This window comes from Loxodonta africana, chromosome 4 (genome assembly GCF_030014295.1).
Source record: "Loxodonta africana isolate mLoxAfr1 chromosome 4, mLoxAfr1.hap2, whole genome shotgun sequence".
In the NCBI taxonomy this organism is placed as follows: Eukaryota; Metazoa; Chordata; class Mammalia; order Proboscidea; family Elephantidae; genus Loxodonta; species Loxodonta africana.
Genome location: NC_087345.1, coordinates 153,052,576 through 153,069,734, shown reverse-complemented (window position 1 = coordinate 153,069,734; position 17,159 = coordinate 153,052,576). Strand labels below are relative to the sequence as shown.

The 17,159-nt window shown below is 43.6% G+C and overlaps 1 protein-coding gene across 4 annotated transcripts in view; it reads right to left on the bottom strand.

Moving 5' to 3' along the window:
• Nucleotides 1–536, bottom strand: part of OPTN (optineurin) — a 54,817-nt gene extending 54,281 nt beyond the window's left edge. For 2 of the 4 annotated variants that reach the window (XM_010590726.3, XM_023548909.2), the window contains exon 1: nt 365–535. The gene's annotated coding sequence lies outside the window, so the exon portion shown is untranslated. Of the gene's footprint in view, nt 1–364 lie in introns of all 4 variants that reach the window. The other 2 variants (XM_010590727.3, XM_010590725.3) reach the window with 2 other exon arrangements.
• Nucleotides 537–17,159: the final 16,623 nt, after the last annotated feature.

The window sequence follows — 17,159 nt, the reverse complement described above, 5'->3', positions numbered from 1 at the left end:
CCTCCTTACAGTGAGAGCTGCCTGCACTGTCATTCCCAATCTGCGGGAGGGTATCACCCTGAAACCACCCCTGTGACCTGCGGAGGGAGGGGGGAGGGGCCCTCTGGGATGGTCGCCCCGTTGCCCTTTCACCCAGGTCAGGATCCGCCGAGGCTCTCCCCCGGCCTCGGGACCTGGACACCCGCCAAGGCAGCAATCCCACGGGAAGAGACGCCCCACCCGTCGCCACCCACCCACACCCCTCCAGGCTCCGTGTCGCAGAAAGGCGGGGGACAAGGACATAGTCCAGGGCAGAGAGGCGTCTTCCAGAGAAGGACCCACCTCCGTTCTCCGAGCCCCCTGCCCACCCCCAGCCCCGGCTCACCCGGCCGCCCGCGTTCCGGCCTCTCTCGGCGTCACTGATTCCTCGGCATCGTGCCCGCCAGGGGAGGGCTCCGGACCCGGATGCAGACGCCGGTTAGGGGCGCCGGCCGGGGGACAGAGGCCGGGGAATCCGAGCTGGGGAGCCACGGGCAGGCCTGGGGCCTCGCGACCCCGCCCAGTGCCGCTCAGCTGACTGCCGCACGACCGCCTGCGTCGCCCGCAGGGAAAATCCCAGGCCCCGCCCCACAGGCCCCGCCCCTCCGTTGATCTCGTCTCTCCGAGGCCCCGCCCCGAGGCCCCGCCCCAGGCCCCGCCCCGCCCCAGGCCCCGCCCCTGACGCTCCACCGCAGTGCGCCACGACGTGTAGCCCTCCTCTCTCCGGCGCCCCGCCCGCAGCGCCGTAGTCTGTCGGTGGGCGCTGAACACGGCGGAGACCGGGGGGACGGTGGGTACGCCGAGGTATCAGTATGGAGGCCGCGAGGGACGGTGTTAATTACAATAGAAGAACACCAGAGCCACAGGGGGCCGCTGCACCCCGCGGGAAGTTGCCGCCTGGGAGGACGATCCGAAAAATATTCGGAATGTAACCTCGATCTGAGTCGAAATCCTGACGTCTAGACATAGTTAACTGAGCGTACGTTTCTTTCCACCCGATTTTGCCTTAAGAAAAAAAAATCTTTAATTAAAAACAAAAAAGCCTGCAGGATGCTTTTTGGGCTCTTGTTCCCAGGGAACAGGCCATCTCTTAATATCTGGATGTGTCTGGTGCCCCAAGCAGGTAGGATTAATGGATTGACCTGGGTTATATCTGGGAACCAGCTTTTGCTGCTATGTTGGATGTATTGATCTACTGTGCGGGAGGAGGGAAATGCACCTGGACTAGACAGTAGAATTAAAATGTAGAAAACAAAAGGAGAAAACAGGGAGAATCATGGGATAGTTTGCATCCTAAACCGTGAAGGTGAATGAGCGAAGACGCAGACACATGACACAGATGGCATCTCATTCCCAGGTCAAGGTCTCCGTCAAGGATGTTGCCGGCAACCAAACCCTTGTGCAAACCAAGCAAACAGAAATTAAGCCTGGATCTGAGCTGGTCTGGGAAAAAGTCTGGGAGCAGGTTTGTCCTGAAGACAAAGAAGGATGCCCTAGAGGGGAAGTTCTTGATTTGAGAATGAAGGGGCTGATGCTGCTCAAATCAGTGGGAATAAGCAGCACGTGGTTGCATATTCATGCTGTTTACCTTTTCTACCCTCTGGTTTGGTGGCACTGTGGTTTAGAGCTACCGCTGCTTAACCAGAAGGTCGGGAGTTCGAATCCATCCGCTGCACCTTGGAAACCCTATGGGAGAGCTCTACTCTGTCCTATAGGGTCACCATGGGTCGGAATCGACTCGACAGCAATGGGTAAAGTTGATGTGGCACAGGGGTGAGATGTGAGAGGATGCCTTTTTGGATTGTGGTGATAGAGTGAGCCACCCCGTCGTCACTGTTGTTAGTTACTGTACAGTAGATTCTGATTCATGGTCGACCCCATGTGTTACAAAGTAGAACTGCTCCATAGGGTTTTCTTGGCGGTAATCTTAAGGGAAGCAGATCGCCAGGCCTTTCCTCCGCCATGTGGCTGGGTAGGTTAGAATTGCCAGCCTTTAAGTTAGCAGTTCATTGCAAGCTGTTTTCACCACCTAGGAAACTAAGGGGGAGCAAGGGGTAATTTTTAAAAATCAGTGCAGTGCAGAACCGGTTTAGGAAAATATAAAACCAAAAAAAAACCTGTTGCCATCAAGTTGATTCTGACTGATAATGACCCTATAGGACAGAGTAGAACTGGAGTTTCCAAGGAGCGTGTGGTGGCTTTGAACTGCCAACCTTTTGGTTAGCAGCCGTAGCACTTAACACCACCAGGGTTAGAGAAAATGGGATAAAGTCTTCGATACACATACGCACACACATATTTTAACTATTGGGGTCATTTAGGCAGAAGAGACTTTGTCACAGCTGTTCTCTGGAAACAGTGGAGAAGGATCCTCCCTGGGCCCGTTAGGACTCCCAGGGTGAGTAGCACTCCACTGGGCTCGCTTCCTCTATTTTAAACCATATTAAGGTGGGTTAAAATAAGCATCCAGGAAGGTTCTGAAGGGAAAGAGGGGACACGCACACTGCTGTGCAAGACTTTGGAGTGGGGAAGTGTGGGCTTGTAGCTTCTTGTAGAGAAAGTAATCTAGGTAGTTTTCTCCAGGCTACTTACTCTCAGCAGGGTGGGCCTCTGAAGTGTTGAGCATCCCCACCTCTTCTTAGCTGTATGATATCGGACAAGTTACTTCATCTTGCTATGCTTCCTTTTCTTTATTTGTAAAATGGGGGATTATAATACAAGTCCAAAATCTGATAAATTCTGAGAACCAAAAGTATTTTCTTAATTCACTTGGTGGCAAAACCTGACATAAAAGGGTATAAAGGTATTTATAGTCTTTATTTAGACCACTGGAGTCTCTGGATGATGTAGACGATTAACACACCGTTGCTAACCCAAAGGTTGGAGGTTTGAGTATACCTAGAGGTGCCTCAGAAGAAAGGCCTTGAGATTCACTTCTGAGAAATTAGCCATTGAAAACCTTTTGGAGCACAGTTCTACTCTCACACACATGGGGTCACCATGAGTCGGAGATGACTGGATAGCAGCTGATTCCTTAGACCACGTGGTTGATCATACGCTTTGTTGAAGAAACAATGCATTTGTATAGGGGCTGCTTAAGACCCCGTTGCAAATACTATGTTTTATAAATTACATGCATTGTGTTACCTTTCTGAAATCCAAAAAATTTCTGAGTTCCAAAACAGAGATGGCTCCAAGGGTTTTAAATGAGGGTTTTGGACATGTAGCATCTACTACCTAAGGATGTTGCGAGGATTAAAGGGATAATACATATTAAAAAAAAAAAAAAAAAAACACTTAGAACAGTGCTTGGTGCATAGTAAATGTTACTTATTATTTCTGGAGACTTTGGTGGTATAGTGGTTAAGAGCTATGGCCGCTAACCAAAAGGTTGGCAGTTTGAATCCACCAGATGCTTCTTGAAAACTCTATGGAGCTGTTCTACTCTGTCCTGTAGGATTGCTAGGAGTAGGAATCGACTCAACAGCAACGGGTTTGGTTTTTCTTTATTTTTTTATTGCTAGTGCTAGAGCCAGTTCTGTTTTCCAGCCTGAATAGTCCAGTTTGGCGTCTCCATGTTCCATCACACTTTGATGAGTAGATGTAATCTAAGTGGAACTGTGAAGACTGAATTTATAAAATACTTTTAACTCCTCATTGATGGGTTTTTGTGGTAGGTAAATGCCAAGCAGTGTGGTAGGGTATTTCATAAGATATTAACTTGGGTTTTATGCTTCCTGTGTTCCTTCCCCCACCACCCCCTCTGTTTTGAGGAGGTGGCAAGTCCCTTTGTGTTTCCTATATAAGGGCATTTTGTAGGATTCTAAGCAACGGCTCTTGGAAGACTAAACTTTCCTCTTGTCTTTTGGAAAAACCTAATCTCAGTAAATACTTTATCTACCCCATGCATCCTGGAGGGAGAGGGAAAAGAGGCAGGTTGGGGTGAGGGGCTTTTACAGCATTTGGAGGGAGGAGTGACTCCCCCAGATTGGGACAACGGTGGGGGCTGGTGGTCTCATGAGCATCAAGGACTCAAGTCAGTCCCTGTAGGACCCATGGCAGATGGAAAGCTCTTGGGTGAAACAGCTTTGCGATACAGCTAGGGAGTTTGGCCCTTCGGAACCTGGTCTCATAGCTTCAGCAGATTCAGGTGCCCAGGCACGTCACTGAAAATAAGAGCCCCACCTGCCTTCTACGGACTCTTATGTTGGATAATGAGGATATCAGCAGCAAGGTTGATGTACTGAAAAATAAATGGTCCTTACACCAATGGCTATCAAAAGCTGTCCTGGATTTTTATATGACCCAAGAGAAGGAGAGCCTCCACTTTCAAGTCCCCAGCAATGCCTGGGAGTGGATTTCCCTACACTGCAGCAGGTCAGGGGCTGGGTTTAAAGAGAATAAAGATATGGAACATTTTTATGCATATCTGAGTGAGTAGATGAATATTCACACTTGGTACATCAGATGCAAAATACTACGTATACTGTGATTCCATATGTATTACATGTCCAGAAAAGGCAAATATATAGAGACAGAAAGCAGACCAGTGGTTGCTTGGTGGCTTTGACTTCAAACAAGCTCAAGGGAATTTTAGAATGGAAATATTCTAAAACTGGATTGTGGTGATAGTTGTACAACTCTGCAAATTTTCTTGAAAATCATTGAATCGCATGCTTAGAATGAGTGAATTTCATGGCGCATAAACTATACCCCAACAAAGCTGCAAAAACAACAACAAAAAGAACACAAGAGCCTGAAGTGAATAATAATTATGTCCTATAAAATGGCATGCCCCTTCTTCTGATAGTTGAACTGGGTCTGGGCTTTGTTTTGGCTTTAGTAAGCATCTTAGTCTATGTTCTCTAGAAGAGCAAAATCAGTGAGACATTGTGTATATATGTGTATATGTGTGTGTATATATATAGAGAGAGAGAGAGAGAAGTTGATTTACTTCAAGTAAATCGCTCATGCAACTGTGAGGACTGGTAAGTCTGTGGTCAAGCAGAAGGCTGGAGACCTCTGCTGGCTCATGGGATTGCAGGGGCTGGTGAATCTGTAGATCAGGTGGCAGGCTGGAGGCTTCTGCAGGTTTACATTCCAAGAACTGAAGGTAGGCAACGAGTGCAGGGTCCAGAGAGAGCAAGATTTGCCAGAACATCCATTTATACACTGGAGGCAGGCCATATAACCATGGAAACTCCCCTTTCAGCAGATTAGCTGATCACACCAGCTCACACCATGGAAGGTAATTACATTATATTATGTTATGGAAGAGCACCATGAATGCCAAACTACTGAGAATCGTAGCCTAGCCAAGTTGACACATAACTTCAGCCATCACAGTAAGATTCGGTTCACCACTGGCTTCAAATATTCTGAGGGTGGAATCAGGATTTCAGCAGGACTTGATACATGAGGACTGGCAAGATTCTAACATCTCTTTAAGCTTTACAGCCTCGATATCAGCTTTTCACACCCTGCAATATCTTGCACCTCAGCGGATAGTTTTTTGGTTTAGTGGGAATCCCCCCAACACACGCACACATTTGCTGCTATTCCACCAACCACCTCCTTTGTCAGGGGTGCACCTTTAAACTCATTGAAAGAAGCCCCTTGTAGATTTGGAGGTGGAGGAGTGGAAGGAAATGACTGATGATGGCAGGTCAGCCTTCCTCTGCTTTCACCACCCCAAAGGGCTTTTGTACTGGGGAAGACTTGTCTTACTTTGGGGATGGGACAGACTGTGATTCTCCAATTTAAGGAGGGAAGAGCTTAAAGTCCATGGCCAATCTGTCTTTATCTCTTGCGTTCCTTCCATCCCTCAACATCTGGTTATGACAGTCTTTGTTCTCTCAGAAATTTTTTCACAATTTCTCGCCGCTTCGCCACAGCTTTTGTTGTTTCTTGGATTGGTTTTTGGAGAAGGAGCTATCAGCCTGTGCTAGTTCAGTGCAGTATCAGCAATATAATTAAAAGGAACTTTATATGGCTGCTGTTAATGTAAAACTTGGTCACTTGCCAAAGTAGAAAGTAACCAAAAGATAAAAAAGGAACAATGTTGGACAGCTATTGCCATATATTAAATTGTTTATCCCAAGGTCTTTTTTCTCTGCTAAAAAAGGAGATTAACAGGCGTTAGAAAGTTGTTAAAGCTACACTAGCAGGTGTAATCTGAAGGACTGAAACAAATATTTAAAGGGAGTGACTTTCAGTAATATTTAGTGCCGCATCTATGTACCACCTAAAATCCTCTCATTTACCATCTGGAACCGTCTGGATAGCCCACAGTTTGGGAAATACTGCTGTAAAAGACCCCACAGACATTCACTTATGGACTCAATTAAATATTTTCTTCTACTAAGACTCCCCCAGAGCAGAATTAGAGGTAGAGAAGGAAAGAGTGATAGCCCATACTTCAATGGATATAGTATTTGTAGATTTAGTGTAAATTTAATTTTATATATTTTGTGCTTTTATGAATGGAGTTTTATTTTCCCTTATAGTTTTAAACTGAATATCGCCCATATAAAGGAAAGCTACTGATTGTTACGTATTTATCTCTAACCCAGCCAATTTTATGAAATTTCTTGTTCTAAGTATTTTATAGCTCAATTTCTTGGATTTTGTAGGTAATCAGTTGTATCATTGGTGACTCTCTATGTAAATGAGGTTCAGACAGTTAATCACCTTGACCAATGTAAAACCAGTGAGCGTTAGAGCTAGGATTCTATATAGGTCTGCCAGACTCCAAAACCTTAACCCCAAGTCGAATCTAGTCTTTATTTATAGTATCTTATATAGTACTGTAATTAATCCTTAGTCTGCCCTTCTTAGGAAACTGGAAGATATTTTTCCGTTTTGCTATTTGCCCCCTGTCTTAGTCATCTAGTGCTGCTATAACAGAAATACCAGAAGTGGATGGCTTTAACAAACACAAGTTCACTCTCTCACGGTCCAGTAGGGTAGAAGTCCGAATTCATGGTGGAGGCTCCAGAGGATGGCTTTCTCTCTCTGTCAGCTCTGGAGGAAGGTCCTTGTCATCAATCTTCCCTTGGTCTGGGAGTATCTCAGTGCAGAAACCTCGGATCCAAGGGACGCGCTCTGCTCCCACCGCTGCTTTCTTGGTGGTGTGAGGTGCCCCTCTCTTTCTGCTGTCTTCTCTGTTTTTTATCTCAAGAGATTGTCTTAAGACACCATCTAATCTTGTAGATCTCATCAATATAACTGCCACTAATCCATCTCATTACATCTCAGTAGTTATAGGATTTACAACACATAGGGAAATCACATCGGATGACAAAATGGTAGACAATCAAACAATACTGAGAATCATGACCTAGCAAAGTTGACAGATATTTTTGAGGGACACAATTCAATCCATGATATCTCCTAATATTCATTGCTCCTCCCACCTTTAAAAAAATAGTGAAGTGTTTTATCCTATATAGCCAAATCTATAGAATCCTTATTTTTCTTTAGAATTTCTTCCATCAATCTTAAGGCAGCAAATATGGATTCCACCACCTGTCAGTTTGTCGTACTGTGGTGGTTTGCATGTTGCTATGATGCTGGAGGCTATGTCGCCATGATGCTGAAGGCTATGTCGCCAGTATTTAAATACCAGCAGAATTACCCATGATGGACAGGTTTCAGTGGAGCTTCAAATTAAGACAGACTAGGAAGAAATGTCTAGCAATCTACTTCTGAAAATTAGCCAGTGAAAACCCTATGGATCACAACAGAATATTGTCCGATAGTAATGGAAGATGAGTCCTCTAGGTTCGAAGGTAATCAAAATATACAGTGGTTGCAACAATGGATTCAAGCATACCAGTGATCATGAAGATGGCTCAAGACCAGGCAGTATTTTGCTCTGTTTACGTGGGGTCACCAGGAGTTGGAGTTGACTCGATGGGTGCTAACAGCAGCAAATGTGGATTTGATATTTTATAGGTAATGTGCTGTTTTATAGCAATAGAATTATGAACTAAATTCTACATTTGGTACAAACTCCCTGCCTCTGACAGGTTGATTTTCTTTCCCTGGCATTACAGCATCTGTCCGTATGAAGAGTGAAGTGTGGAGCTGAGGCTTCCATTAGAAGACTCTGAGATTCGGGCCTAATCGGCTGTCATTTTACAACAGCCTTAGCCAAGTATCCAAGAATGGTGGCTCTGTTTTACAATCTGTGTGGCGTGGTCTGCTTTTCCTTCCTCTGCTTTGTCCCTGTGTCTCTAAATCTTGAGACAGTAAACACATTGAGAAGCACCGGTGTTTATCTCTTAGGTGATCTGATCATTGGTCCTGTATAAAGAGTAAATTAAAAATACAGTAGTAATGGTACTGTTGTTAGCTGCCGTCAAGCTGACCCTTGACTCATGGCGACCCCACCCACAATGAGATTGGATTGTTGTAACCCATTGGGTTTTCCTTGGCTGATGTTTGGAAGTAGATCATCGGGCCTTTCTTCCTTGTCCGTCTTAGTATGGAAGCTCTGCTGAAACCTGTTCAGCATCGTAGCAACACACAAGCCTCCATTGACAGATGGGTAATGGCTGTGCTTGAGCAGCATTGGCGGGGAATTGAACCTGAGGCTCCTGAATGGAAGGCAAAAATTCTACCACTAACCACCAATGCCCCTCAGTAACAGCTCTGTTGCCCTCGAGTCAATGCTGACTCATAGCAACCCTACAGGGCAGAGTAGAGCTGCCTCATAGGATTTCCTAGGCTGTAATCTTTATGGAAGCAGATTGCCACATCTTTCTCCAGTGGAGTGGCTGATGGGTTCAAACTGCCACCTTTGATTAGCAACCCAGTGCTTTAACCACTTTGCCACCAGTAATAATACCAGCAACAACAACAACAAAAAAAAACAAAACCAAAACCATACCTGGTGCCGTTGAGTCAATTCCAGCAGCATAGCGACCCTAAAGGACAGAGTAAAACTGCCCAATGGGGTTTCAAAGGAGTGCCTGGTGGATTCAAACTGCCAACTTTTTGGTGAGTAGCCGTATCTCTTAACCACTATGTCACCAGGGTTTCCATCAGTAATGATACTACTTATTAATTCATTACTTCCTACTCCTTCCCCATTATGTACATGCACAGAGTGCCTTAGTCCTGCCACCTTCTTTATGGAGTCAAAGCAGTGCATGGATTACATGTTAAATCTGTGTTTCCTTGTTTGGCTCTAAAACGGTTAGGGGTTCCTGGAGCAAAATTTTCTGTTGAAGTGTTAATTAGCCAGAGCCAGTGATTTGGGAAAATAATCACTGTAATATACCACAATTCTTTCATGGTCTGAAAAATATTGCCATTATCATCTTTTTATGCCTGAGAAGTGAGAAATGGCCTGGATGTCTAGTTTTATAAATAGTTTTACCTTCCTGATTCTGATTAAATAATTGATCCGTCAGTGTTGAAGCATAGGTGATTTGTCTTTTTTCCATCTCATTTATTTTTTCCAAAATGAGATGTCCCGGTTCTCCGAAGAAATGCATTGTGGACTGGGATGTAGGATGCCTGGGTTTGATCTGAGCGCTCAGAAAGGGGCCAATTGACCTGGATCTTTGCTTCTACATCAGAGAAGTAAAGTTGTTGGGACAAATGATCTCTGAACTTTCCTCTAGCTCCAAACAGACTAGGATTCATTTCTTTTGGTTTATTGTATTTGGTATCTTATTTGGTAGATGCCAAATTAATTGCAATTTAGGCTTCTTCCTTCTGTAGAGACGGACTTGTAGAGACTGACTTAATGCTTGGCTAGCTAAATTGTCATCAATGATTTTAGAATTTGAAAAGTCACTAAGTCCCCTGTTTTCATGAGAAAGTGTGTTTATTTGTGGCTTCCAAATAGACTACAGTCAAACTGTCTTAGCTGGGTTGCCTGTGGCCTTTTATATGCACAAAAAGTCAGCGTTCTTCCTACCAGGCTGCATGAACCCTCTTCTGCTTTTGTGGGCAGAGTTCCCTTTCCCCTCATCACAGACCAGTAGATAGTTGTTAAATTTATAGACACGTTGCCCTGGGGAGCAGTGACACAGCTTTCCGTGGGGCTGGGCTTCCTCAGATCTTTACAACTGGATGCCAAGAGTACATTTCTTTCTTTCCTTGTTTCGATTTTCCAGCTGACATATCTTTAAACTTTGCAACCAATGACCTTTTGTTATTTCTGACCTCATCCATTCCTCTTTCTAGCTCAGTTGGGAACAAAGAGAGAAAGATTTAGATTATATAGGAGTCACTCCAATGAGGAACCCTGGTGGCACAGTGGTTAAGCACTCGGCTGCTAACTGAAAGGTCAGTGGCTCGAACCCACCAGCTGCTCCATGGGAGAAAGATATGCCAGTCTGCTCTTCTGTAAACATTATGGCTTCAGAAACCCTGTGGGGCAGTTTTACTCTGTCCTATAGGGTCGCTATGAGTTGGAATCAACTTACCAGTAAGTTTATTCCAACGTGGGTTGTCTTCACATAAAGCAATTCTCACCAAGTTAATTTGATCTGCTCTCAGGGAGGCAGAAACAAATCCCAGCCATAATACAGCTCTTGCAGAGACAATTGGATATTCATGGGATATTATGGCAGTGATGGCCAAGTTTTGAAGAGTGGGCTGTGAAAACTCCAAGAAGAAGGTCTGTTTGTGAACTTGAAGGTGCTTAGGCAGCACTTCCCGCTGCAACAATTTCAGAGACTTCAAAAGCCTACCTCACATAAACTCAGACCTTCCCTGTTCATTGTGTCTTATTATAATGCTGGGATATGGCTCCATTCTGTTTATTATAAAAACAAAACAGAAGTCTCTGTGAATATTTTTGTAAAACCATTTCCTGTATACCTCGGCTCCCATACTCGTGAATTTTTTTATTCACCTTCAGTGCAAAAGTATATTTTAGTTGAATCTGGCTTGGTTGACTGGAGTGTACTTTCTTTGTCTGCCTCTTCATGTCGTATCACCCCGGCCACTGCTCTCTGCACCCTGCACCTTTTCTTCCCTGTGTTGCACCCCTCACCCTCCAGTTTTGTACTATCACTCCGTCTTCCCTTCATCAATCTTTCTCATCAGAAGGCTGTATGGCCTTCAGTTTAGGGTGTTTCCAGGGCCCTAAACAATCTTTGCAAGAAGCCCTGATGGTGCAATGGTTAATATGCATGGCTGATAACCGAAAGGTTGGCAGTTTAAACCCACCCAGCGGTTCCACAGCAGAAAGACCTGGCAATCTGCTTCTACAAAGAATACAGCCTAGAAAACCCTACAGGGCAGTTGTACTCTGTCACGTGGGATCACTATAAGTCGAAAATCTACTCAATGGCACCTCACAATCTTTCTAGGCCTTTTGTGTTTTAAAGATTATTTCTTAATAATGTTTGTAATCTACAACTTTTCTGTTAAAGGAATTTCAAGAAATTGAAAAGAATTTAAAGCAAGTAGGGAGTTTTATTTATTTATTTATTTTTTAAGGAGTAGGGCCTCCCTAGTAAGCTTGAAATCAGACATATAAGGGACCTCCATCTTGGCTACAAATAAAGTCTTAAAATTTTACTTTATCATAATTGTGACTATTTTCATGTGCAAAGGGTTATCCTGTTTACCTTGCAGATGAGGAGACAAACATAAAGGGGAAGTAGCTTGCTGTCGTCTGACAGCTAGCTTTTGACATTACTGTCGGCCCTGGAGGAAAGTCTTTCTTGTCAATCTTCCCCTGGACTAGGAGCTTCTCTGCACAGGAACCCCGGGGTCTAAAGGATGTGCTCTGCTCCTGGTGCTTCTTTCTTGGTGGTATGAGGTCCCCAACTCTCCCCTTGCTTCCCTTTCCTTTTATCTCTTGTAGGATAAAAGGTGGTGCAGGCCACACCCCAGGGAAACCCCCTTTACCTTGGATCAGGAATGTGACCAGGGTAAGGGTGCTACAAATCCCACCCTAATCCTCTTTAACATAAAATTACAACCACAAAATGGAGGACAACGACACAATACTGGAAATCATGGCCCAGCCAAATTAATTCATTTTTAGAGGAACATAATTCAATCCATGACAGGGGGCATTCTAGGAGGAAGGACTAGCATAAATAGAAGCATAGAATCATGAAGATATCTGCTTTGTTTGCAAAATAGCAGATGAGTCCTTTATTTGAGGAGAATAGTATGTGTGAGAGAGAAAGATGGATGATGAGGCTAGAAAGGCAAGTAGGTCAGATTTGGGTAGGTCTCACATACTATGTTACATCATTGGGCCTTTATTCAGAAGACAGTGAATATCATCAAAGTCTTCTGAGGAGTCACCCAATCAAATATGAATTTTGGAGACATAACCATAGCAGAAGTGTGTACTACCACCATTCAGAAGAGAAAAGCTTTAGGCCTGAAGTAGGGCGATGGTCACAGAGTACACAAAAGGGATGAATTTGTGAACATTTATACAGGTGATGCAAACAGAGCTTCAGGCTGATTAGGTACGAGGGGTGAGAAGCTGAGAGTTGCTAAAGATAGTTAAAAAATTCTGCCTTGGATGACTGGATAGATGGCAGGACCATTAGGTGAGATGGAAACACAGGACAGGCAGCAGTGTTGGTGGGAAAATGATTAGTCCTGTCTGAGAAATTTGAAATACCTGTAGGGTAGGTGAGTGAAATACCCACGGGGTAGGTGAGTGAAGCACCCCTGGGGTAGGTGAGTGAAGATGTTCGCATCATTTTGGAGAAAAGGATTTGAGCCTCAGGGGAGAGACTAGAGTTGGAAATAGAAACACAGGAGTCATTGTCAGAGATCTTATCTATGGAGGCTCAATTCTAGAGAATTCCTCAAATTTGTTGCTGTTCTTCAGTGCTATCAAGTCTGTTCTGACTCATAGCAACCCTATGAACAACAGAAGGAAACACTGTCCTGTCCTGAGCCATCCTCACAATCGTTGTTATGCTTGAGCCCGTTGTTGCAACCACTGTGTCAATCCATCTCCTTGAATGTCTACCTCTTGTTTGTTGACCCTCTACTTTACCAAGCATGATGTCCTTCTCCAGGGAATAGTCCCTCCTGATAACATGTCCAAAGTACATGAGATGGGATCTTGCCATCCTTGTTTCTAAGGAGCATTCCGGTTATACTTTTTCCAAGACAGATTTGTTCATTCTTCTGGCAGTCCATGGTATATTCAGCATTCTTTGCCAAAACCATAATTCAGAGGTATCAATTCTTTGGTCTTCCTCATTCATTGTCCAGCTTTTGCATGCATATGAGGCTATTGAAAATACCATGGCTTGAGTCAGGTGCACCTTAGTCTTCAAGGGAACATTCTTGCTTTTCAAAACTTTAAAGAGGTCTTTTGCAACAGATTTGCCCAACATAATGTATTGTCTGATTTCTTGACTGGTGATTCCATGGGCGTTGGTTGTGGATCCGAGTAAAATAAAATCCTTGACAACTTTAATCTTTTCTCCATTTATCATGACATTGCTTATTGGTCTAGTTGTGAGGATTTTTGTTTTCTTTATGTTGAGGTGCAATCAATACTGAAGGCTGCGTTCTTTGATCTTCATCAGTAAGTGCTTCAAGTCCTCTTCACTCTCAGCAAGCAAGGTTGTGTCATCTGCATGTTACAGGTTGCTGATGAGTCTTACTCCAATCCTGATGCTGTGTTCTTCTTTATATAGTCCAGCTTCTAGGATTATTTGCTTAGCATACAGATTGAATAAGTATGGTGACAGGACACAACCCTGATGCACACCTTTCCTGACTTAAGAGCAGGTAGACTCTAATTTAAGAGATGGTGAAAAAAGGTTGAAGAGGAGAGCAAAAGGAGGAGCCAGAGGAAAACGGAGAACTCAGAGAGTGCTGTATTCCAGAAGCGAGGGGAAGAAAAGTGTGAGAAGGAGGGGCCCTGAAAAGTGTCAAAGGCCACCAAGCTCTCAGAGGGACTAAGCAGCTTTGAGATTTACAGATGTTAGTGTAAGCAGGTCCCATTGACCTCAAAAGCTTAAAATAATAATGCTGAGTTATTTACTTGCTTTCTTTATGTTATAAAATACATTCATAAATAAATCTTAAATCAAGAAATTCTTGTTAAATGACTATTTTTAAAGAGCTGACCACTATATGTAAATGCAAGGTATATTTTATATGATCAGCAGTGCATCTCATGGACCTGAATCAGGCCTTGGAGAAATCAAGGAGAAAATTTGTTCCAAAACTAACTCTACATGTATCTCAATGTTCAGTTAATAAAAAAAATGCTTCACTCCTTCCCATCTTGTTTCTCTGTTGCTGCTCAATGCCACTTTTGCTTCTTTGACCTAATTTTTTGGAGACAAGGACAGGCAGGTGAGAGGCAACCTGTCTCATTATGTTATCCCTGCTGCTTTCTTTATTTGCAATATGTCCACTCTTGGAGTCTTAGTTTTCATGTTTCCTTTCAAGATCAAAAACCAGTTTTTCAATGAGTCATCCTACTTGGAGGCTTATGCTAATTGTAGTTAATATAAAGTCTCCTGGATTTTAGGGGATGTCATCTTATGACGCCCCTTTCCTGTACTTACAAACACTGGTTTGCGCAATTCATATTCCCCTTTCATTTAGTCTCAGATTTCTCTCTCTCATTATGGAATAGAATATTTCTATCTTTGCAAAAGACAGTAAATCTTTTCTATCCTTGTCAACACTATGTCTAAAGCATTGAGTCTTTTTAATGATAACTAATTACCAATGCTAATAAAATTGCTAAATGGTGAATAAGACTGCCCAAACTTCCTGTGTATAAATTTGCTAGCATGAATTTACTGCTGATTAGTCTTTTGCTAGAATTTGATCAGGGTTGCTTATACAGTTGTGCAGGTTATTTACACTGCACAAATTTGCTGGGCCAACAGACTGAATACAAGCTAAAGTACAGCTGGCATTGCACTCATCAAGTCATGTACTTTTTTGTGGAGCTGCATCTTTCCAGAGAAGCAACTCCTTTTTCTAATTTACACGAAGCCCATGAATCAACTAACAGAGTCCTGGATTTGATCATTTTACATAGATCCTCAGCCTACTCTGCTGTCACGGAAGGAAGGGAGCAAGACAGGCCTCACCCAAATGGTCAAGCACACCCAAGAGTCTGGATGAACATATAATTCTTACTTCCAGGTTCCAGTTGTGCATTTCAACCCATTTCAGAGCTCCTGAAGGGAGTTTTAGATACAGCTTCTCTGTTGTATACCACTAGCTCTCTTCCTCCAGTTTCTCCACTGGTATTAGACTATACTTCTTGCTCCAACAAGGCCATTCTCTTGTGTTAGGGAGCAAAACCTCTTCCCCTTCGGACTTCCTAATTTTCCCTCCTGTCACTCACAGCCCTTCTGTGCTTTTCTTCACTTGCCCCTACTTCCAGCACCCTGACCACTCTCGGCCTGGTTTTCAGTCCTTCAGTCTGACTGGTCTTCTGTCACCTGGTGCCCTGCTCTTGATTCTTGGTAGAGAGAGGGAAGAGGGGTAGGCACGGAGAAGGGAGAGGGGAAAAAAGCTGTAACAGGTATTGTCAACTCCATTCCTATTCCTTTTATGCTCTTCCCTGTGTCACAGTGGTTGGAAGCCTGGGAACTATATTTCTAAGACTCACTCGCCAGCGGCTTCAGGATCTGGCTTAGAAGGTGTGTCTGTGCCAGGTTCAAAAGCAGTGGCTGTGACAAGTGCCCGAGTTTGAACAGGTGAGTTTTGCAGCCCTTTTCATGCTCCTTTGACTGTTTTCAGACTGGGGCTGTGGGCATCTGTGACTGTGGACACTGCTTTTCTGTATTTTACTGACCTCTGGGTAGCAGCTGCAACTTCCTGACTCCATGGACCACAGTTTTGGTGGCAAAACTGAACACTAGTGGTGAGCCGCACGATGACTATGGTAGGAACTTTCTTGTAGAGGGAAGGATTCAGAGTTTTATCATAACTTCCAAAATACTAAGAACAACTGCCTTAAATCTTAAATATAGATGATACGAGTGACTTGCAATTGTTATGCTAACTGCTTTGGAAAGGTCTTGAAAGAATGACTATTAATCTATTTTGCCCCAAAATGTCACAAGCTTTGGGCTTTACTTCCTTTCATTTATCATAGAAATTGAAAATACTAAGTAGAAGCTACTAGACTATAAATTCTTTGAGGGACTGGCTTCATAAATTATTCTGTTTCTCATACTGGCTATCTTTTCCTTCTCTTACGCTTTCTCGTCTTGCCCTGTGAACATGTGGAAGTCCCTACCATTCTAAAACAAGTCCCTGCGGGCTACAGACAGTTAAGTACTCAACTAAAGGTTGGCGGTTTGAACCCACCCAGAGGCACCTTGGAAGACAGGCCTGACAATCTGCTTCCAAAAGGTCAGTGCTTTGAAAACCCTATGGAGCAGTTCTACTCTGCACACATGGGGTCACCATGAGTCGGAATTGACTTTGTGGCCACAAACAACAACCGTTCTAAAAACAGCTCAATCACTAAATAAATAAAGTCTCTCTTGGTACTGCTTTTTCCTGTACTACCATCTTTTCTAACTCATTTTCTTTTTCATCTGAATTTCTTAAATGAATATTTGAGTATTTCCAGTGTTTTATGAGCTATTGATAGGTTTTCTGCCTGAAAAAGAGACTTGTGGGTCCAAAGTCTCTGTTAAGCACAGTTTAGGAGATTTGTTTACTCTCCATGACCTTTAATACGCTGATGTGTATTATGAAACCCTGAGAAGGAGACACAGGATTCAGTGTTTTCTCAGTGCTCTTGACTGGGAACCTTTTTGCTCATCCAAGATCAGTAATGACCTGTTGCTAAATTCAGTGGACATGTAACCAAATAGAAAATTGTTTTTAGCAGAAGAAATTGACATTTCAAAGTTGCCAGTCATTTCTATTTCCAGCCTAGAGACACTGAGTCATCTTGGAGCAGCCTTTCTTTGTTCTGGGAGGAACCACTCGAGTAGGCTTTTAGTTACACAGCTTTAGCGTTTCTGAGGTAACTATGACACAGCACGCTCACTTGGTTATTTTGCCTTGGCAGGAGCTGGGGCTCTGGCTCTGTAGGCAGATAGACCCCATGCTTTGGCCCCTATCTAAATGTTGCTGGGATGTGGGTGGCACTTTTTCCAGAAACCAGAAAGCTTTCTGGAGAGGAGGATATAGACACT